The sequence below is a fragment of the Atractosteus spatula genome, chromosome 27, assembly GCF_055471065.1.
Source record: "Atractosteus spatula isolate fAtrSpa1 chromosome 27, fAtrSpa1.hap1, whole genome shotgun sequence".
NCBI classification, from domain to species: domain Eukaryota; kingdom Metazoa; phylum Chordata; class Actinopteri; order Semionotiformes; family Lepisosteidae; genus Atractosteus; species Atractosteus spatula.
The window spans coordinates 14,410,075-14,433,557 of NC_142732.1; the positions used below are offsets into that span (position 1 = coordinate 14,410,075).

The window sequence follows — 23,483 nt, forward strand, 5'->3', positions numbered from 1 at the left end:
TTTATAGTGTTATCAAATCCGGTGGCGCTGTGTGTTAGTTTCCTGACTCCCATGTCACATGGTCTGTGATTGAAACCTGTGAAACCGGTTTAATTCGTCACAGCCAGCACTCCGGCAGAGAGGGGGTTGTACTCGTAAAGTAGAAGCAGGCGAGATTTCCAGCGAAAGACACCTCCCCCCCACCCTCATACGATTCAAATTGTATTACAGCATTGTAATTACACATTGTAATTGTATTACACATTGTACACATGCTTAAAAGAGAAGAGAGAAAACGCAAGCCTTCTTCAGGTGTGAGGGTCTTCTGCTCAGAATGAAACGCTAAAATGTAATGTAGGCTCTGAATGGGTTCAATTATGATTTGGGCTTGATTAAGGTCGCTGCCTTTCATCTAAAACCCTACTTGAATCCTTCTAAACTAAAAATCAGTGTTAGTGAGTTCTAAATAAAGAGGTATCCAGGTAACAGTGAAACGGGCGGACAGTCTGGGGAGATCGCCCGTTTTCCATGTAAATAGTTCCCTGGTTCCGCACCCCTTGGTGTTTCTCTCGCTCTCTCTCGGGTCACCTGATCATTAGCTCGAAAGATTTCAGTGCTTTGTGTATATTCTAATGGTAGTGGGGGCAGGGTGTGTGGGAACAGGTTTGGTTGAAATTGCATTGGAGATCTATGTTCTTCACACCTGAAACATTTTCTCTGAAAGCATTTTCTTCGCAGTTTAACCGATCTTGTTACAGCATGTTACAGTTTACTATTATTAACCATATTAATTTTAAGTGCTTAATGCCATTTTTTGACCAGGCACGAATATTCTTAAGTCCATATCTTCGCAAGGGAATCAGTGTGAATTGCAAAACTAATTAAATTAAAACTACTAACTACTAACTAATACTAATTAAAACAAACCAGAAACGTGTTGTTCTGTCTAATGACATTACAAGTGGAAAGATTACAGATTTTAATCGTCTTTAATTTTGTTACGTTATACATTTTAGAAACGTTTCATCCATACAAACACCACAAAACTATTTTCGATTGTATTTCTGAATAGTATGTTACACTTAGTTCACTGTTTTAAATACATCTAATTAAGAAAGTTAGGTGTTAGCATAAACTATTAGCAATCAATAATATTAAATTTAGCACTGTAATAAGCTGTTGCACTTTCCCCCGCATCTTGTAAAAATATATTTTCATTGTTCAAATATACATTAAGTCTGACTATCATATAATAAGTTAAATACAAAACTAAAGAAAAAATAGGGTTAAATATAATTCAAAATGTTTTGCTAACAATGTTAACTGTTTATGAATAATAAAATGTATTAACTAAGGAGTAGGATGGCACAGTTGTTAGTATGTTTTTTGTTTTGTTTCTTTTTCATAAATACAACAGTAGTACCTGATGTCTCAGTGGCTTTCAAAATTAAATTATGCATGCAAACCTGTGAACTAGAAAGATAACTAAGATATCCATCCATTTATAATGGTGGCGAAGTGGTTAGCATTGCTATCTTGCAGCACTGGGGTCCTAGGTTCAATTCCTGCCATCCTGTGTGTGTGGGGTTTACATGTTCTCTCTGGGTTACATGGTTTTTCTCCATATGTGTGATATGACTCCCTCTCGCACTCCAAAACATACTGGTAAGTTAATTGGTTTATGGGAAAACTGGCCCTGGTGTGTGTGTTTGTGTCTGTCTGTCCTGTGATGGACTGGCGCTACGTCCAGGGTGTATTCTGCCTTGTGTCCGTTGCTTACTGGGATAGGCTCCAAATCCTCTGTACTGGATAAAGAGATTAGAAATGGATGGAAGTAAAGGCACTGTGTGGATGGAACTATACACAGTGTTAGAAACCCACGATGAAATGGCAGCATCTCACTGAGAATAAAATATTTTATAGTGCTGGCTTAAGGAAACAGCCTTTCCACCTCTCTTGCACATCAGTATCCATACCTAGTTATTTAAACAAATTGCCTCTAATTATAAACATCTTAATATGCTGGCTCTGTGGATCCGCATCAGCTATGTTTGCCCATTCCTTCAATTCATGTGCATCCAACACACAGTTCAATGCCAGCAACTACACATAATCTAAAATACAATCCTTATTTCAGTATCTATGTAAACATATAGTCTGTTAACTTCATCTTCATCAAAAGTATGCCTAACCCCAATAGGAAGTGTTCTTGTTATAAGTGTATTCCTCAGCTTTCCCCAAATTATCTTCTTCTTGCCAACATCTCTAGTCTTTTATCCTGCAATAACTCAGCCAACACTTAAATCTCCAAAAGCTGCTTGTGTTAATTTCTTTAAATCACAAATATCATGTGTAAATACTGGCCATGTAATACTCTGCATTGTGGAATAATAGTTTATTTTAAAGTGAACTAGAGAAATCTTGAAAGGCTTTTTTTCTAGAATCAATAAATGCACATCCTGTTCACTGGGGAAATTAAATCCACACTGAGCAATCTTCAATATGTTCAGAATATGACAGCAAGAATCCTATCAGGGATGCATTACACCTGTTTTCAAGTCCTTGCACTGGTTACCTATCAGATTTCGAGTCAACTTCAAAATCCTTATCCTCCTTATATACTGTCCTACAACTGTTATTATTGATCACCGAATTATTGTACTTGACATGACTTCATTCAGCCTTTCCTGAACGTCTATGACAAGCAGAGAGAGTGCTGTTTCTGGTGCGATCTTTTGCAGCTGACATTTCACTGTTTTAAACGAACAAGAAATTAGATTGCTCATAAATCAGTTATTCTATATAAACACAGCGTAATTGCCCTCCGAAAATCCTCTTTTTCTTGTTCGTTTTAGAGACCTTGATCGAAACTGATTTTAGATGTCAGAAAGGATTTATTTTCTCTGTATTTCCTACATTGCTTTGTCGAGATTTTAACTTTATATCTAACTTTATATCTAGGCTCAGATTTCAACTATAAATCGTACAGTAATTAATAGCAGTAAATACTGATGTTTTGCGCCCTCTTACCACAAAAATATATGTTTTGTAGTTGGGATTAACTTTATTTCGTACGCGTAGCTACTCCGATTCGGACACCGAACAGTTAAAGATGGCGGCAAATCAGACACCCAGAGCGGGGGGGGGGGGGGCGTCTTCTCGCCTCCATAACTAAAATGCCAAATAGGAGTGGCTTAAGCGACATACACAGTCGTGTAACTGACAGTTTGAGGTAGCCTATCGTGTAAATTTCGCTTTGTTGCTGATAGGTTAAGCTTTCGAAACTCTGCCCCAAAGTCATGTGACTGATTTTTCGCCCTGTTTCGTTGGTTAAACGCAACGATCACAAGCACCACCATGGTAACTGGGATGTGTAGTTTTTAATTCCGTTTGAATTATAACTGTACGTACTGTCTTCATATTTGGCCAGGGCTTTAAAGAGAAGGCGCGCCAAAAAATTTCGGTGCCGTCGTCTCCGCTTTAAAGGTACCCCCGTGCTGGAAGAATTTGACCTCGGAACGTTTGCCCAGCGTAGGTATAGTGGACATAAAAACAAGAGTTCGCTGGCATTATATCCTAGAAGACACAGACCGGCACCAGACCGGTAAATGCTTGATGAACTAGGGATTGGACAGTTTCCAAGTGCTTGTACAATCGATGGAAATGTTCAAATAAATGTGCAAAAGAAATAAACAAAATAATCATTTATTTCTTTATCATATTGGCTAGCTAATGTCCTCTCTTTGCTAGTTAGTGGCTGTGTTTCTGCGTTGGGAAGCAACGGGTGACTGTTCTCAGGCGGAAGATGTAAACAGCTTAATTTTCGTGTTAAATAATTTTTAAAAATTAAAATTCATTCTATACAGCAATCACATATTTGGGTACCGTTTCATAAAACTTTCATGCTTAAAATGTTTAGGGAGAAATGGAAGACTGGTGTGTATTTTTTCTTTAAACTATCAAGACCAGCCATACACAGTACAGTTTATGTACATACAGTAATGTTTATGTTCCTAAATTAATATCGTTTATGACCTTCAGATGCGTTATGCTCCTCTTCTTTTTATGCTCAGCTACTAAAATTTCCCTTTAGTGGTAAAATTCCATATAAATATTCAAAACTAAGCGGATTGAAATGTGCACAGTAAAGACATTAAATGATTAAATCTTTTCACTACCAACCAATGCACCACGAGTGCCCCTGTCGGTCATTTTGGCCAGCCAATCACTTACCGCGGTGCCCTACGATGCCCTGCGGGTTGGTTACTGTACCACGGGTTTTTACCGCTCATTTTGAATGGCTGCATCTGTAGGTTGTCTCTCGCAGTGTTCAGGAATTGCATTCCGAAACTGAGTCAGATCAAAAGTTGTAAGAAAAGCACCTATGGTGTCGGTTCTAACAGCTTTATTGATTCGATGTTAAAGGCCGGAAATGGGGCACAAGACACGCGACCGCAAAAAGCGTCGCCATCTGCTTCCAGCTGCAAAATGCCGTTTGCGGACGCTGAAGCATTTGAACTTGAACTTTATTGCCATATGTAACCGGTACTGGTACAATGGAATTCTTACTTACAGAAGGTCTCTCGATTGTAAAACAAGTGTAAAAAACAAGACAAAGTGCAAACAGTGCATCAAGACAATGTACAAACAAACAATAGACAATGTGCAAGTAAACATGTAGACATTTCTTTCCAAGGCAGCGGGTACAAGCGATCTCGCGTTTTAAAACCACCAGGAAAAGCAGAAAGGCACTTTTCCTTGCTTGCGCCGGCACACGACGACGTGAGGAGGACACCGTAGTCGGCAGGATTCGAACCTGCGCGGGGAGACCCCAATGGATTTCTAGTCCATCGCCTTAAACACTCGGCCACAACTACAGCGAGCGCCGCCGTTGTTGCGTTCTTGCTACAATCTCACATGGATCGCGAGGCGCCGGCGGAAACCTTTTTCAAAGTCGATCTCCATTAAAAAAAAAACCTTTCCAAAATACAAGCCTTGCAGACAGACACGCCTCAGAGGAATTAAGGGTTGCTTCATGTGGGAATGATATAGTCTCCCCGTCCGGACAGGAAAATGGCACTTTGTTAGACCCAAAAAAACAATCAACAACAGACAAATGTCTACAAGCATTTTAGAAGCCGCACTTGAAATAGCTCTTACATTCGTGTTAGACGCAGGAATCGCCTTTTTATTGACCCTCTTACGAACGCCATGGAAAGCAAAACAAAGCAAAGCAGAGCAGAACAAAACGAACAAAATAAAATCCTCACGTCCTGCACTTGAATATAATGCCGTTACGTGCCGAAGCGGTATTGGACGTCATCCTAGCACTGCAACCCGGGGCGTACGGTATATGGGAACGAGCACACGTCACGAATCGTCTCTAATCACTCCCTGCACTGTAAGGCGCCTTGAAGCGTGCACCCTCAACATTCATCTTTGCGCATCTGTGAAAGGTAAACTCTTGAGCAAACTCTGAACCAGACGCTCAAACTCCAGCTAGGATTAGGGGTAGCATTCCCACGCTACTTGAACACTTTGTTTACGCTCAGTTCTGGATTTTGGGAACTTTAGGACGAGTGGGACTTTTCTCCTATCTGTCAATTCGTTTTGTTTTGGAGACTCTTGGCTGTCTGTGTTGTACAGTGCAGCGTGAAGAAAACGTTTTCGAAAACTGTGCCGGCTCAAAAGTTGTAAGAAATCCTCTCCAGCTCTTTTAAGTCTCTTCAGTGTTGTCATTTAAAGTGAAACTAGATGTATAACTGGAGCCTCACTTATGCAAATGGTGAGGCTCCAGTTCGACATCTAGTTTCACTTTATATGACAGAAGTACGTCAGACTGCGCTGGACTGGGGGATCACTTCCGGTTATTTTTACCATCTTAAACATTTGAAATCCTCCCCTAGGCAATTGTGACACTTCATCTTGGCTCCACCTAGGACACTCTTCAATCTTCCATCACTTCTCTCTTCTCCCGCAACACTCTCGTCTGTCGGCAGTATGTGGCGTCTTTGCAAAACCACCAATCTCACCACAGTAACGGGTTTTGGCAAGAGCGGAGGAGACTGCCTGGCCCGAACGGGGATCGAACCCGCGACCTTGGCGTTATTAGCACCACGCTCTAACCAACTGAGCTAACAGGCCTCGTGCCCGCTGTCTTCGCTGTGCTGCAAAAAATGGAATTCAGAGAAATTTCTTTTGTCCTTCTTTGAATAGAAAGCCCTGCGATTCAGTGTACGGGCTTTCTCGTGCTGTTTAATGGTTCTTGTATCCCAAATCCTACACTGGCCTGAAGTGCCCCCCCATTTCACAGCATTTTTCAGCTGATTTCAAATGTACCTAAAGGAGAAGCATTATTGAAGACCATCAATTACCAAAAGCTTTTGTCAAAGGTTTTGGTGGTCACTTTTAATGACCACAGAGAGCTATGACCTCGGATTTACATCTCATCCAAAAGACGGCGCCTTTTTACCACACAGCGTCTCCGTCACTATACTGGGGCATTGGGACCCGCACAGACCTCAGGGTGAGTGCCCCACCGCTGGCTCCATTAACACCGCTTCCAGCTGTAAGCTTTGCTTTTCCCTGTAGGTCACCCTCATCCGGGTACTGACCTGGCTCACAGCTTCTAAGCTTCAGAGGGTTTTCAGTTGCGAGTTGAAAGGGGATGCAAGTGATGGAGCCACTCGCTGCAAAAGCCACTGCATTGGCCGGGAATCGAACCCGGGCCTCCCGTGTGGCAGGCGAGAATTCGACCACTGAACCACCAATGCACGCTGTAAGGGTCTCCAAAAAAGACGCTTTTTTACCACTCTGTGCTGGATGTTGGGTCCCAAGGGAACTTCTGGACGAGTGAGAATTTTCTGCTATCAAAATTTGGTTTCGGAGACTTTTGGCAGCCTACAGATGCAGCCATTCAAAATGCACGGGCGATACCGCATTATTTTGCGGTACGCTGTACGCAGTCTACCGCAAGCTACCGGTAAATACCGCGAGTTACCGTAAATTCTCCTATATTACGACAAGCAAAATAATACTATCCGGAATTTCCGCAAGGTGGAGCTAATAAAGCTCAACCTCTCATGTTTGAGCTGTGGCCATCAAAGTCTTTAACGAAGATATTACTAATAGTATTAATAATGAATGACCTTGGACAAGCTGTAAGTGTAAACTCAAAGTATTGCCCTGGTCAACATTCTTTTTTTCATCGACCGTCTTTGTAAAAGTAACACCACAGCATTTCGCAATCACGCATTTGTTTCCAATCATGAAAAGTACAGTGATTCACCATGCCTTTCACATGCTCATAAAAGAGATTGATTTAGGAACATAAACATATTACCGTATGCAAACTGTACTGTATACAGTATGTATATGTATATTTAATGTCTTAACTGTGCCCGTTTAAGTATTGACTATTCATATCTAATTTTACCACTGAAGGGAAATCTTAGTAGCTGAGCATAAAAAGAATAGGAGCATACTGCAACGCGTGTGAAGGCCATAAACGATATTAATTTTGGAACATAAACATACAGTATATGGCTGGTCTTGGTACTTTAAAGAAAACATACACGAAACATGGTTTCATTATGACCAGAATCTGTCTTGAGATATTTTTAACTTGATTTACAGTATTTGAGAGGTATGTCTTAACATCGATACTACAGTGCTTAAGTACTGCTCACGTATATGTTTCTAGGTTTATATTATGCATTTCATACGGTCAAATTACTTTTGAGCAACTAATAAGAAGCGCGAAACGGTATGCGTTTTAGTTTCGTTTTTGTGCTGGGACCCGTGGATTGATTAGAGATACAGATGCAGCCATTCAAAGTGCGCGGCACAGACACCGCGGTACAGATACCGCAGGTATGATGACACGGCATACCGCGGTGCGTGATTGGTTGACCGACAGGGGCACTCGTGGTCCGTTGGTCTGTCGTAGAAAGACTTACTGTAAACGTCTTTACTGTGCCCGTTGTAGATATTGAATTTTACCACTGAAGGGAAATCTTAGTAGCTGAGCATAAAAAGAATAGGAGCATACTGTAACGCGTGTGAAGGCCATAAACGATATTAATTTTGGAACGTAAACATACAGTATATAGCTGGTCTTGGTACTTTAAAGAAAAAAATACACACCGTTATTCCATTTCTCCCTAAACATTGTAAGCTTCGAAGTCTTTAACTAACGTGATACCGGAGTCAACAAGCATACTTTTAGAATTTGATTAAAAGGGAATATAATATGGAATCGCGTATCTAAAGAATTTAATAACGGTATGATTATATCCGTGTACTGCGGCAGGGCTGTGTAGGGCTGTTTCGCCTGCCTGATCATGTGAGTTCTCTTGTAGCCTACTGGTCTAGGTGCGTGACTACCAACTGGTAGGTTGTGTGTTCGAATCCAGCTGGTGCTGAACTTTTATTTTAACAAACATTTCTTCGAAAAAATAGGTAAGCGATATTATGGACAATCAGTTGACTTTTATATTTCAAAATATCGCAACATGATCGATATTTGCGATATTTTGAACATATCTTCCCTTCTGACAGCGGTTCCCGCTTCTATTGTGTGTGTGTGTGCAACAGTAAATTTTTATAGAGAAATGGAGGCTGGACAGTATGCGTTACAATATAAACATTTATATTGATTTAAATCGTGTTCTGATTTAAATCGCAAACGCGTGTTTAATTATGTGTTTTTAATCATAATCAGGCTAATGCATTTCTACATTTTCTGTATGAACCAGCTTAGAGGTTCATACAGAAAGACAGCTTGTGTTTAAATTGAGTGTAAGGTAATTTATGCTTCTAAAGTCATGGTCAATATTATTGTACTGTGCTGTACTGTGTCACATTATTTTATAGCGTTTTTATTGCGTTATTAAATCCGGTGGCGCTGTGTTAGTTTCCTGACTCACATTATTTAAACTACCACATTGATCATTCATCTCTAAATAAACTTTATTTTATATAGCGTTTTAAGCGATTAGGTAATTAGATTGCTCATAAACCTAATCGCTTTTTCTACATAAACACAGCGTGATTGCTCTCTGAAAATGCTTTTCCTTTATTTTTAAAGTAGGCTCAGATTTCAACTATAGATCGTATTATTATAAACTTTCTTGGAAAAATGTATTTTATGTAAACCATGTTTGCTATTAATTCATTTAGGGCTAAAATACGTTCATTGTCTTCCAATCGAGTCGAGTTGACATTGGAAGCCTGCCACACCCGGACTGTTAAACCAACGCATTAGCACGTCAAAGCCCATTGAGCCAGTATTGGCTTTAGTATCCCCCCCTTCTCCCCTCAATTCAATTCAATTCAAGGTGTTTTATTTGCATGACAGATGGGTACAAGCAGTGTTGGGTATGTATATTGTAACGCTTACGGCAGACAGGCACTGTGTAAGAGCCGGCGCACCAGAGCAGCGCACCGAGGGAGCGTCTGCATTTCTAACTTAGTTTTTAAAATTAGTCAAGCAATATGAAGCATCTCCTTTTACTTAGTGCCTGAGCATAAAAAGAATAGGAGCATACTGCAACGCGTGTGAAGGCCATAAACGATATTAATTTTGGAACATAAACATACAGTATATGGCTGGTCTTGGTACTTTAAAGAAAAAAATACACACCAGTATTCCATTTCTCCCTAAACATTTTAAGCATCGAAGTCTTTAACTAACACGATACCGGAGTCAACAAGCATACTTTTAGAATTTGATTAAAAGGGAATATAATATGGAATCGCGTATCTCAAGAAATTAATAACGATATAATTATATTCATGTTGCAAAAGAACTGCAACGGACATAAAAACTCCCTTGCTTTTAACAGAGCGTTCCATAATTTCTAACTACGAAAATGCCAGGTGAAAGGATTTGTAAACATATTTTGTTAAAGCAAGTCAGTTTTTTCCGCAACACATAAAAGACATTTTTCCAAGAAAGTTTAGCCTTTGTCACTAATGAAATCACTAAATAAAGACATAAATATAGAAATCTTAAGATTTGTTCTATTTAATGTTGGTAGCAGGATGAACTGTCAGAGTGTATATTTTGTCGCAGAGTTGCTGCAAGATGTTAACAGTGAAAAAGGTATTTAGAAATGAGTTATTTCAAGATGAAAATTTTCAGAATAATTGCAAATCTAGCAGGATAGAGAAAGCACAGAAAACTGGCAGTTAGATTGATCAGATTAGTATGAAAAGTCATTTAGCAAAGGGAATTAGAAGAGTGACAAACTAGTATACTTTAGATCTTTTTTTCTGAACCAGGGACAATCTGATCATGTTTCCCTATAACAATAATAAAAAACTTTATTTGATATATCACCATTAAAGGTGGTATCTCAAAGCAATACAGTAGATGTAAAAACAGATGAAAGGACCACAGATTACAAAGTAAATGCATATAAGAAAGACAAGCAGTTAGAGGTGCTACCAAAATTAGAAAATGAAGCAGATACAGACACTAAGTCTTCTGAAAAGAAAGGTTCTGAGGTTAGATTTAAACTGGCCTTGGTGTGTGTGTGTTTGTGTCTGTCTGTCCTGTGATGGACTGGCGCTATGTCCAGGGTGTATTCTGCCTTGTGTCCGTTGCTTACTGGGATAGGCTCCAAATCCTCTGTACTGGATAAAGAGATTAGAAATGGATGGAAGTAAAGGCACTGTGTGGATGGAACTATACACAGTGTTAGAAACCCACGATGAAATGGCAGCATCTCACTGAGAATAAAATATTTTATAGTGCTGGCTTAAGGAAACAGCCTTTCCACCTCTCTTGCACATCAGTATCCATACCTAGTTATTTAAACAAATTGCCTCTAATTATAAACATCTTAATATGCTGGCTCTGTGGATCCGCATCAGCCCATGTTTGCCCATTCCTTCAATTCATGTGCATCCAACACACAGTTCAATGCCAGCAACTACACATAATCTAAAATACAATCCTTATTTCAGTATCTATGTAAACATATAGTCTGTTAACTTCATCTTCATCAAAAGTATGCCTAACCCCAATAGGAAGTGTTCTTGTTATAAGTGTATTCCTCAGCTTTCCCCAAATTATCTTCTTCTTGCCAACATCTCTAGTCTTTTATCCTGCAATAACTCAGCCAACACTTAAATCTCCAAAAGCTGCTTGTGTTAATTTCTTTAAATCACTAATATCATGTGTAAATACTGGCCATGTAATACTCTGCATTGTGGAATAATAGTTTATTTTAAAGTGAACTAGAGAAATCAAGAATGGCTTTTTTTCTAGAATCAATAAATGCACATCCTGTTCACTGGGGAAATTAAATCCACACTGAGCAATCTTCAATATGTTCAGAATATGACAGCAAGAATCCTATCAGGGATGCATTACACCTGTTTTCAAGTCCTTGCACTGGTTACCTATCAGATTTCGAGTCAACTTCAAAATCCTTATCCTCCTTATATACTGTCCTACAACTGTTATTATTGATCACCGAATTATTGTACTTGACATGACTTCATTCAGCCTTTCCTGAACGTCTATGACAGGCAGAGAGAGTGCTGTTTCTGCTGCGATCTTTTGCAGCTGACATTTCACTGTTTTAAACGAACAAGAAATTAGATTGCTCATAAATCAGTTATTCTATATAAACACAGCGTAATTGCCCTCCGAAAATCCTCTTTTTCTTGTTCGTTTAGAGACCTTGATCGAAACTGATTTTAGATGTCAGAAAGGATTTATTTTCTCTGTATTTCCTACATTGCTTTGTCGAGATTTTAACTTTATATCTAACTTTATATCTAGGCTCAGATTTCAACTATAAATCGTACAGTAATTAATAGCAGTAAATACTGATGTTTTGCGCCCTCTTACCACAAAAATATATGTTTTGTAGTTGGGATTAACTTTATTTCGTACGCGTAGCTACTCCGATTCGGACACCGAACAGTTAAAGATGGCGGCAAATCAGACACCCAGAGGGGGGGGGGGGGGGCGTCTTCTCGCCTCCATAACTAAAATGCCAAATAGGAGTGGCTTAAGCGACATACACAGTCGTGTAACTGACAGTTTGAGGTAGCCTATCGTGTAAATTTCGCTTTGTTGCTGATAGGTTAAGCTTTCGAAACTCTGCCCCAAAGTCATGTGACTGATTTTTCGCCCTGTTTCGTTGGTTAAACGCAATGATCACAAGCACCACCATGGTAACTGGGATGTGTAGTTTTTAATTCCGTTTGAATTATAACTGTACGTACTGTCTTCATATTTGGCCAGGGCTTTAAAGAGAAGGCGCGCCAAAAAATTTCGGTGCCGTCGTCTCCGCTTTAAAGGTACCCCCGTGCTGGAAGAATTTGACCTCGGAACGTTTGCCCAGCGTAGGTATAGTGGACATAAAAACAAGAGTTCGCTGGCATTATATCCTAGAAGACACAGACCGGCACCAGACCGGTAAATGCTTGATGAACTAGGGATTGGACAGTTTCCGAGTGCTTGTACAATCGATGGAAATGTTCAAATAAATGTGCAAAAGAAATAAACAAAATAATCATTTATTTCTTTATCATATTGGCTAGCTAATGTCCTCTCTTTGCTAGTTAGTGGCTGTGTTTCTGCGTTGGGAAGCAACGGGTGACTGTTCTCAGGCGGAAGATGTAAACAGCTTAATTTTCGTGTTAAATAATTTTTAAAAATTAAAATTCATTCTATACAGCAATCACATATTTGGGTACCGTTTCATAAAACTTTCATGCTTAAAATGTTTAGGGAGAAATGGAAGACTGGTGTGTATTTTTTCTTTAAACTATCAAGACCAGCCATACACAGTACAGTTTATGTACATACAGTAATGTTTATGTTCCTAAATTAATATCGTTTATGACCTTCAGATGCGTTATGCTCCTCTTCTTTTTATGCTCAGCTACTAAAATTTCCCTTTAGTGGTAAAATTCCATATAAATATTCAAAACTAAGCGGATTGAAATGTGCACAGTAAAGACATTAAATGATTAAATCTTTTCACTACCAACCAATGCACCACGAGTGCCCCTGTCGGTCATTTTGGCCAGCCAATCACTTACCGCGGTGCCCTACGATGCCCTGCGGGTTGGTTACTGTACCACGGGTTTTTACCGCTCATTTTGAATGGCTGCATCTGTAGGTTGTCTCTCGCAGTGTTCAGGAATTGCATTCCGAAACTGAGTCAGATCAAAAGTTGTAAGAAAAGCACCTATGGTGTCGGTTCTAACAGCTTTATTGATTCGATGTTAAAGGCCGGAAATGGGGCACAAGACACGCGACCGCAAAAAGCGTCGCCATCTGCTTCCAGCTGCAAAATGCCGTTTGCGGACGCTGAAGCATTTGAACTTGAACTTTATTGCCATATGTAACCGGTACTGGTACAATGGAATTCTTACTTACAGAAGGTCTCTCGATTGTAAAACAAGTGTAAAAAACAAGACAAAGTGCAAACAGTGCATCAAGACAATGTACAAACAAACAATAGACAATGTGCAAGTAAACATGTAGACATTTCTTTCCAAGGCAGCGGGTACAAGCGATCTCGCGTTTTAAAACCACCAGGAAAAGCAGAAAGGCACTTTTCCTTGCTTGCGCCGGCACACGACGACGTGAGGAGGACACCGTAGTCGGCAGGATTCGAACCTGCGCGGGGAGACCCCAATGGATTTCTAGTCCATCGCCTTAAACACTCGGCCACAACTACAGCGAGCGCCGCCGTTGTTGCGTTCTTGCTACAATCTCACATGGATCGCGAGGCGCCGGCGGAAACCTTTTTCAAAGTCGATCTCCATTAAAAAAAAAACCTTTCCAAAATACAAGCCTTGCAGACAGACACGCCTCAGAGGAATTAAGGGTTGCTTCATGTGGGAATGATATAGTCTCCCCGTCCGGACAGGAAAATGGCACTTTGTTAGACCCAAAAAAACAATCAACAACAGACAAATGTCTACAAGCATTTTAGAAGCCGCACTTGAAATAGCTCTTACATTCGTGTTAGACGCAGGAATCGCCTTTTTATTGACCCTCTTACGAACGCCATGGAAAGCAAAACAAAGCAAAGCAGAGCAGAACAAAACGAACAAAATAAAACCCTCACGTCCTGCACTTGAATATAATGCCGTTACGTGCCGAAGCGGTATTGGACGTCATCCTAGCACTGCAACCCGGGGCGTACGGTATATGGGAACGAGCACACGTCACGAATCGTCTCTAATCACTCCCTGCACTGTAAGGCGCCTTGAAGCGTGCACCCTCAACATTCATCTTTGCGCATCTGTGAAAGGTAAACTCTTGAGCAAACTCTGAACCAGACGCTCAAACTCCAGCTAGGATTAGGGGTAGCATTCCCACGCTACTTGAACACTTTGTTTACGCTCAGTTCTGGATTTTGGGAACTTTAGGACGAGTGGGACTTTTCTCCTATCTGTCAATTCGTTTTGTTTTGGAGACTCTTGGCTGTCTGTGTTGTACAGTGCAGCGTGAAGAAAACGTTTTCGAAAACTGTGCCGGCTCAAAAGTTGTAAGAAATCCTCTCCAGCTCTTTTAAGTCTCTTCAGTTTTGTCATTTAAAGTGAAACTAGATGTATAACTGGAGCCTCACTTATGCAAATGGTGAGGCTCCAGTTCGACATCTAGTTTCACTTTCTATGACAGAAGTACGTCAGACTGCGCCGGACTGGGGGATCACTTCCGGTTATTTTTACCATCTTAAACATTTGAAATCCTCCCCTAGGCAATTGTGACACTTCATCTTGGCTCCACCTAGGACACTCTTCAATCTTCCATCACTTCTGTCTTCTCCCGCAACACTCTCGTCTGTCGGCAGTATGTGGCGTCTTTGCAAAACCACCAATCTCACCACAGTAACGGGTTTTGGCAAGAGCGGAGGAGACTGCCTGGCCCGAACGGGGATCGAACCCGCGACCTTGGCGTTATTAGCACCACGCTCTAACCAACTGAGCTAACAGGCCTCGTGCCCGCTGTCTTCGCTGTGCTGCAAAAAATGGAATTCAGAGAAATTTCTTTTGTCCTTCTTTGAATAGAAAGCCCTGCGATTCAGTGTACGGGCTTTCTCGTGCTGTTTAATGGCTCTTGTATCCCAAATCCGACACTGGCCTGAAGTGCCCCCCCATTTCACAGCATTTTTCAGCTGATTTCAAATGTACCTAAAGGAGAAGCATTATTGAAGACCATCAATTACCAAGAGTTTTTGTCAAAGGTTTTGGTGGTCACTTTTAATGACCACAGAGAGCTATGACCTCGGATTTACATCTCATCCAAAAGACGGCGCCTTTTTACCACACAGCGTCTCCGTCACTATACTGGGGCATTGGGACCCGCACAGACCTCAGGGTGAGTGCCCCACCGCTGGCTCCATTAACACCGCTTCCAGCTGTAAGCTTTGCTTTTCCCTGTAGGTCACCCTCATCCGGGTACTGACCTGGCTCACAGCTTCTAAGCTTCAGAGGGTTTTCAGTTGCGAGTTGAAAGGGGATGCAAGTGATGGAGTCGCTCGCTGCAAAAGCCACTGCATTGGCCGGGAATCGAACCCGGGCCTCCCGCGTGGCAGGCGAGAATTCGACCACTGAACCACCAATGCACGCTGTAAGGGTCTCCAAAAAAGACGCTTTTTTACCACTCTGTGCTGGATGTTGGGTCCCAAGGGAACTTCTGGACGAGTGAGAATTTTCTGCTATCAAAATTTGGTTTCGGAGACTTTTGGCAGCCTACAGATGCAGCCATTCAAAATGCACGGGCGATACCGCATTATTTTGCGGTACGCTGTACGCAGTCTACCGCAAGCTACCGGTAAATACCGCGAGTTACCGTAAATTCTCCTATAATACGACAAGCAAAATAATAGTATCCGGAATTTCCGCAAGGTGGAGCTAATAAAGCTCAACCTCTCATGTTTGAGCTGTGGACATCAAAGTCTTTAACGAAGATATTACTAATAGTATTAATAATGAATGACCTTGGACAAGCTGTAAGTGTAAACTCAAAGTATTGCCCTGGTCAACATTCTTTTTTTCATCGACCGTCTTTGTAAAAGTAACACTACAGCATTTCGCAATCACGCATTTGTTTCCAATCATGCAAAGTACAGTAATTTTTGAGAATCGATTCACCATGCCTTTCACATGCTAATAAAAGAGATTGATTTAGGAACATAAACATATTACCGTATGAAAACTGTACTGTATACAGTATGTATATGTATATTTAATGTCTTAACTGTGCCCGTTTAAGTATTGAATATTCATATCTAATTTTACCACTGAAGGGAAATCTTAGTAGCTGAGCATAAAAAGAATAGGAGCATACTGCAACGCGTGTGAAGGCCATAAACGATATTAATTTTGGAACATAAACATACAGTATATGGCTGGTCTTGGTACTTTAAAGAAAACATACACGAAACATGGTTTCATTATGACCAGAATCGGTCTTGAGATATTTTTAACTTGATTTACAGTATTTGAGAGGTATGTCTTAACACCGATACTACAGTGCTTAAGTACTGCTCACGTATATGTTTCTAGGTTTATATTATGCATTTCATACGGTCAAATTACTTTTGAGCAACTAATAAGAAGCGCGAAACGGTATGCGTTTTAGTTTCGTTTTTGTGCTGGGACCCGTGGATTGATTAGAGATATCAAGTACATACAAGTCATTTTTTAAATGTTGTAGTTCGTCTTGAAAAAATGTTACGAGTACATCATCTATCAACAATTACACAGGTTCTGTTTCCATATTGCGGATTTTGGTTACGTAATATTATTTTCTAGATTTCACGTTGTGAATATATGATTTGGGCAAACAGAGCCGCAAAGAAGTACATTATGGGTTGTTGTTGTTTTTTTTTGCAGTTTTATCTAGAACAAGCGATGCTTAAACCTTTGTCTGATTCTTGTGAAACTATCCACACGACAGTTACAGTACCTAGGAGTTGACTTCAGTGATGTCACTGATGGGATGTTTCTAAAAATCCATCCTCTGTAAAACGTCTTCTCTAGTTGTCCTGCATATGTTTTCGCTAATGAAGCTGTGTGTTCTGAGCCTGGATCTCTACATTTCTGTATGAACCAGCTTAGAGGGCTAAAGACAGCTTGTGTTTAAATTGAGTGTAAGGCAATTTATGCTTCTAAAGTCATGGTCAGCATTTATTATTGTACTGTGCTGTAAACTTGTTCTGTGCCTAGTCACATTATTTTATAGCGTTTTTATAGTGTTATCAAATCCGGTGGCGCTGTGTGTTAGTTTCCTGACTCCCATGTCACATGGTCTGTGATTGAAACCTGTGAAACCGGTTTAATTCGTCACAGCCAGCACTCCGGCAGAGAGGGGGTTGTACTCGTAAAGTAGAAGCAGGCGAGATTTCCAGCGAAAGACACCTCCCCCCCACCCTCATACGATTTCTAAAAATCCATCCTCTGTAAAACGTCTTCTCTAGTTGTCCTGCATATGTTTTCGCTAATGAAGCTGTGTGTTCTGAGCCTGGATCTCTACATTTCTGTATGAACCAGCTTAGAGGGCTAAAGACAGCTTGTGTTTAAATTGAGTGTAAGGCAATTTATGCTTCTAAAGTCATGGTCAGCATTTATTATTGTACTGTGCTGTAAACTTGTTCTGTGCCTAGTCACATTATTTTATAGCGTTTTTATAGTGTTATCAAATCCGGTGGCACTGTGTGTTAGTTTCCTGACTCCCATGTCACATGGTCTGTGATTGAAACCTGTGAAACCGGTTTAATTCGTCACAGCCAGCACTCCGGCAGAGAGGGGGTTGTACTCGTAAAGTAGAAGCAGGCGAGATTTCCAGCGAAAGACACCTCCCCCCCACCCTCATACGATTCAAATTGTATTACAGCATTGTAATTACACATTGTAATTGTATTACACATTGTACACATGCTTAAAAGAGAAGAGAGAAAACGCAAGCCTTCTTCAGGTGTGAGGGTCTTCTGCTCAGAATGAAACGCTAAAATGTAATGTAGGCTCTGAATGGGTTCAATTATGATTTGGGCTTGATTAAGGTCGCTGCCTTTCATCTAAAACCCTACTTGAATCCTTCTAAACTAAAAATCAGTGTTAGTGAGTTCTAAATAAAGAGGTATCCAGGTAACAGTGAAACGGGCGGACAGTCTGGGGAGATCGCCCGTTTTCCATGTAAATAGTTCCCTGGTTCCGCACCCCTTGGTGTTTCTCTCGCTCTCTCTCGGGTCACCTGATCATTAGCTCGAAAGATTTCAGTGCTTTGTGTATATTCTAATGGTAGTGGGGGCAGGGTGTGTGGGAACAGGTTTGGTTGAAATTGCATTGGAGATCTATGTTCTTCACACCTGAAACATTTTCTCTGAAAGCATTTTCTTCGCAGTTTAACCGATCTTGTTACAGCATGTTACAGTTTACTATTATTAACCATATTAATTTTAAGTGCTTAATGCCATTTTTTGACCAGGCACGAATATTCTTAAGTCCATATCTTCGCAAGGGAATCAGTGCGAATTGCAAAACTAATTAAATTAAAACTACTAACTACTAACTAATACTAATTAAAACAAACCAGAAACATGTTGTTCTGTCTAATGACATTACAAGTGGAAAGATTACAGATTTTAATCATCTTTAATTTTGTTACGTTATACATTTTAGAAACGTTTCATCCATACAAACACCACAAAACTATTTTCGATTGTATTTCTGAATAGTATGTTACACTTAGTTCACTGTTTTAAATACATCTAATTAAGAAAGTTAGGTGTTAGCATAAACTATTAGCAATCAATAATATTAAATTTAGCACTGTAATAAGCTGTTGCACTTTCCCCCGCATCTTGTAAAAATATATTTTCATTGTTCAAATATACATTAAGTCTGACTATCATATAATAAGTTAAATACAAAACTAAAGAAAAAATAGGGTTAAATATAATTCAAAATATTTTGCTAACAATGTTAACTGTTTATGAATAATAAAATGTATTAACTAAGGAGTAGGATGGCACAGTTGTTAGTATGTTTTTTGTTTTGTTTCTTTTTCATAAATACAGCAGTAGTACCTGATGTCTCAGTGGCTTTCAAAATTAAATTATGCATGCAAACCTGTGAACTAGAAAGATAACTAAGCTATCCATCCATTTATAATGGTGGCGAAGTGGTTAGCATTGCTATCTTGCAGCACTGGGGTCCTAGGTTCAATTCCTGCCATCCTGTGTGTGTGGGGTTTACATGTTCTCTCTGGGTTACATGGCTTTTCTCCATATGTGTGATATGACTCCCTCTCGCACTCCAAAACATACTGGTAAGTTAATTGGTTTATGGGAAAACTGGCCCTGGTGTGTGTGTGTTTGTGTCTGTCTGTCCTGTGATGGACTGGCGCTACGTCCAGGGTGTATTCTGCCTTGTGTCCGTTGCTTACTGGGATAGGCTCCAAATCCTCTGTACTGGATAAAGAGATTAGAAATGGATGGAAGTAAAGGCACTGTGTGGATGGAACTATACACAGTGTTAGAAACCCACGATGAAATGGCAGCATCTCACTGAGAATAAAATATTTTATAGTGCTGGCTTAAGGAAACAGCCTTTCCACCTCTCTTGCACATCAGTATCCATACCTAGTTATTTAAACAAATTGCCTCTAATTATAAACATCTTAATATGCTGGCTCTGTGGATCCGCATCAGCTATGTTTGCCCATTCCTTCAATTCATGTGCATCCAACACACAGTTCAATGCCAGCAACTACACATAATCTAAAATACAATCCTTATTTCAGTATCTATGTAAACATATAGTCTGTTAACTTCATCTTCATCAAAAGTATGCCTAACCCCAATAGGAAGTGTTCTTGTTATAAGTGTATTCCTCAGCTTTCCCCAAATTATCTTCTTCTTGCCAACATCTCTAGTCTTTTATCCTGCAATAACTCAGCCAACACTTAAATCTCCAAAAGCTGCTTGTGTTAATTTCTTTAAATCACAAATATCATGTGTAAATACTGGCCATGTAATACTCTGCATTGTGGAATAATAGTTTATTTTAAAGTGAACTAGAGAAATCAAGAAAGGCTTTTTTTCTAGAATCAATAAATGCACATCCTGTTCACTGGGGAAATTAAATCCACACTGAGCAATCTTCAATATGTTCAGAATATGACAGCAAGAATCCTATCAGGGATGCATTACACCTGTTTTCAAGTCCTTGCACTGGTTACCTATCAGATTTCGAGTCAACTTCAAAATCCTTATCCTCCTTATATACTGTCCTACAACTGTTATTATTGATCACCGAATTATTGTACTTGACATGACTTCATTCAGCCTTTCCTGAACGTCTATGACAAGCAGAGAGAGTGCTGTTTCTGGTGCGATCTTTTGCAGCTGACATTTCACTGTTTTAAACGAACAAGAAATTAGATTGCTCATAAATCAGTTATTCTATATAAACACAGCGTAATTGCCCTCCGAAAATCCTCTTTTTCTTGTTCGTTTTAGAGACCTTGATCGAAACTGATTTTAGATGTCAGAAAGGATTTATTTTCTCTGTATTTCCTACATTGCTTTGTCGAGATTTTAACTTTATATCTAACTTTATATCTAGGCTCAGATTTCAACTATAAATCGTACAGTAATTAATAGCAGTAAATACTGATGTTTTGCGCCCTCTTACCACAAAAATATATGTTTTGTAGTTGGGATTAACTTTATTTCGTACGCGTAGCTACTCCGATTCGGACACCGAACAGTTAAAGATGGCGGCAAATCAGACACCCAGAGGGGGGGGGGGGGCGTCTTCTCGCCTCCATAACTAAAATGCCAAATAGGAGTGGCTTAAGCAACATACACAGTCGTGTAACTGACAGTTTGAGGTAGCCTATCGTGTAAATTTCGCTTTGTTGCTGATAGGTTAAGCTTTCGAAACTCTGCCCCAAAGTCATGTGACTGATTTTTCGCCCTGTTTCGTTGGTTAAACGCAATGATCACAAGCACCACCATGGTAACTGGGATGTGTAGTTTTTAATTCCGTTTGAATTATAACTGTACGTACTGTCTTCATATTTGGCCAGGGCTTTAAAGAGAAGGCGCGCCAAAAAATTTCGGTGCCGTCGTCTCCGCTTTAAAGGTACCCCCGTGCTGGAAGAATTTGACCTCGGAACGTTTGCCCAGCGTAGGTATAGTGGACATAAAAACAAGAGTTCGCTGGCATTATATCCTAGAAGACACAGACCGGCACCAGACCGGTAAATGCTTGATGAACTAGGGATTGGACAGTTTCCAAGTGCTTGTACAATCGATGGAAATGTTCAAATAAATGTGCAAAAGAAATAAACAAAATAATCATTTATTTCTTTATCATATTGGCTAGCTAATGTCCTCTCTTTGCTAGTTAGTGGCTGTGTTTCTGCGTTGGGAAGCAACGGGTGACTGTTCTCAGGCGGAAGATGTAAACAGCTTAATTTTCGTGTTAAATAATTTTTAAAAATTAAAATTCATTCTATACAGCAATCACATATTTGGGTACCGTTTCATAAAACTTTCATGCTTAAAATGTTTAGGGAGAAATGGAAGACTGGTGTGTATTTTTTCTTTAAACTATCAAGACCAGCCATACACAGTACAGTTTATGTACATACAGTAATGTTTATGTTCCTAAATTAATATCGTTTATGACCTTCAGATGCGTTATGCTCCTCTTCTTTTTATGCTCAGCTACTAAAATTTCCCTTTAGTGGTAAAATTCCATATAAATATTCAAAACTAAGCGGATTGAAATGTGCACAGTAAAGACATTAAATGATTAAATCTTTTCACTACCAACCAATGCACCACGAGTGCCCCTGTCGGTCATTTTGGCCAGCCAATCACTTACCGCGGTGCCCTACGATGCCCTGCGGGTTGGTTACTGTACCACGGGTTTTTACCGCTCATTTTGAATGGCTGCATCTGTAGGTTGTCTCTCGCAGTGTTCAGGAATTGCATTCCGAAACTGAGTCAGATCAAAAGTTGTAAGAAAAGCACCTATGGTGTCGGTTCTAACAGCTTTATTGATTCGATGTTAAAGGCCGGAAATGGGGCACAAGACACGCGACCGCAAAAAGCGTCGCCATCTGCTTCCAGCTGCAAAATGCCGTTTGCGGACGCTGAAGCATTTGAACTTGAACTTTATTGCCATATGTAACCGGTACTGGTACAATGGAATTCTTACTTACAGAAGGTCTCTCGATTGTAAAACAAGTGTAAAAAACAAGACAAAGTGCAAACAGTGCATCAAGACAATGTACAAACAAACAATAGACAATGTGCAAGTAAACATGTAGACATTTCTTTCCAAGGCAGCGGGTACAAGCGATCTCGCGTTTTAAAACCACCAGGAAAAGCAGAAAGGCACTTTTCCTTGCTTGCGCCGGCACACGACGACGTGAGGAGGACACCGTAGTCGGCAGGATTCGAACCTGCGCGGGGAGACCCCAATGGATTTCTAGTCCATCGCCTTAAACACTCGGCCACAACTACAGCGAGCGCCGCCGTTGTTGCGTTCTTGCTACAATCTCACATGGATCGCGAGGCGCCGGCGGAAACCTTTTTCAAAGTCGTTCTCCATTAAAAAAAAAAAACTTTCCAAAATACAAGCCTTGCAGACAGACACGCCTCAGAGTACTTAAGGGTGGCTTCATGTGGGAATGATAAAGTCTCCCCGTCCGGACAGGAAAATTGCACTTTGTTAGACACAAAGAAACAATCAACAACAGACAAATGTCCACAAGCATTTAAGAAGCCGCACCATGTTCTTGCTACAATCTCACACGGATCGCGAGACGCCGGCGGAAATCTTTTTCAAAGTCGTTCTCCGTTAAAAAAAAAAACCTTTCCAAAATACAAACCTCGCAGACAGACACGCTTCAGAGGACTTAAGGGTTGCTTCATGTGGGAATGATAAAGTCTCCCCGTCCGGACAGGAAAATGGCACTTTGTTAGACACAAAAAAACAATCAACAACAGACAAATGTCTACAAGCATTTTAGAAGCTGCACTTGAAATAGCTCTTACATTCGTGTTAGACGCAGGAATCGCCGTTTTATTGACGCTCTTACGAACGCCATGGAAAGCAAAACAAAGCAAAGCAGAGCATAACAAAACGAACAAAATAAAACCCTCACGTCCTGCACTTGAATATAATGCCGTTACGTGCCAAAGCGGTATTGGACGTCATCCTAGCACTGCAACCCGGGGCGTACGGTATATGGGAACGAGCACACGTCACGAATCGTCTCTAATCACTCCCTGCACTGTAAGGCGCCTTGAAGCGTGCACCCTCAACATTCATCTTTGCGCATCTGTGAAAGGTAAACTCTTGAGCAAACTCTGAACCAGACGCTCAAACTCCAGCTAGCATTAGGGGTAGCATTCCCACGCTACTTGAACACTTTGTTTACGCTCAGTGCTGGATTTTAAGAACTTTAGGACGAGTGGGACTTTTCTCCTATCTGTCAATTC

At 40.4% G+C, this 23,483-nt stretch overlaps 2 non-coding genes across 2 annotated transcripts; both read right to left on the bottom strand.

The window, feature by feature from the left end:
* Nucleotides 1-6,049: 6,049 nt before the first annotated feature.
* trnai-aau (transfer RNA isoleucine (anticodon AAU)) lies at nucleotides 6,050-6,123 on the bottom strand. The gene has a single exon. It is a non-coding gene; the product is annotated as a tRNA-Ile (tRNA).
* An 8,758-nt stretch (nucleotides 6,124-14,881) lies between these two features.
* On the bottom strand, nucleotides 14,882-14,955 carry trnai-aau (transfer RNA isoleucine (anticodon AAU)). Its single transcript has one exon. It is a non-coding gene; the product is annotated as a tRNA-Ile (tRNA).
* Between the last annotated feature and the right edge of the window lie 8,528 nt (nucleotides 14,956-23,483).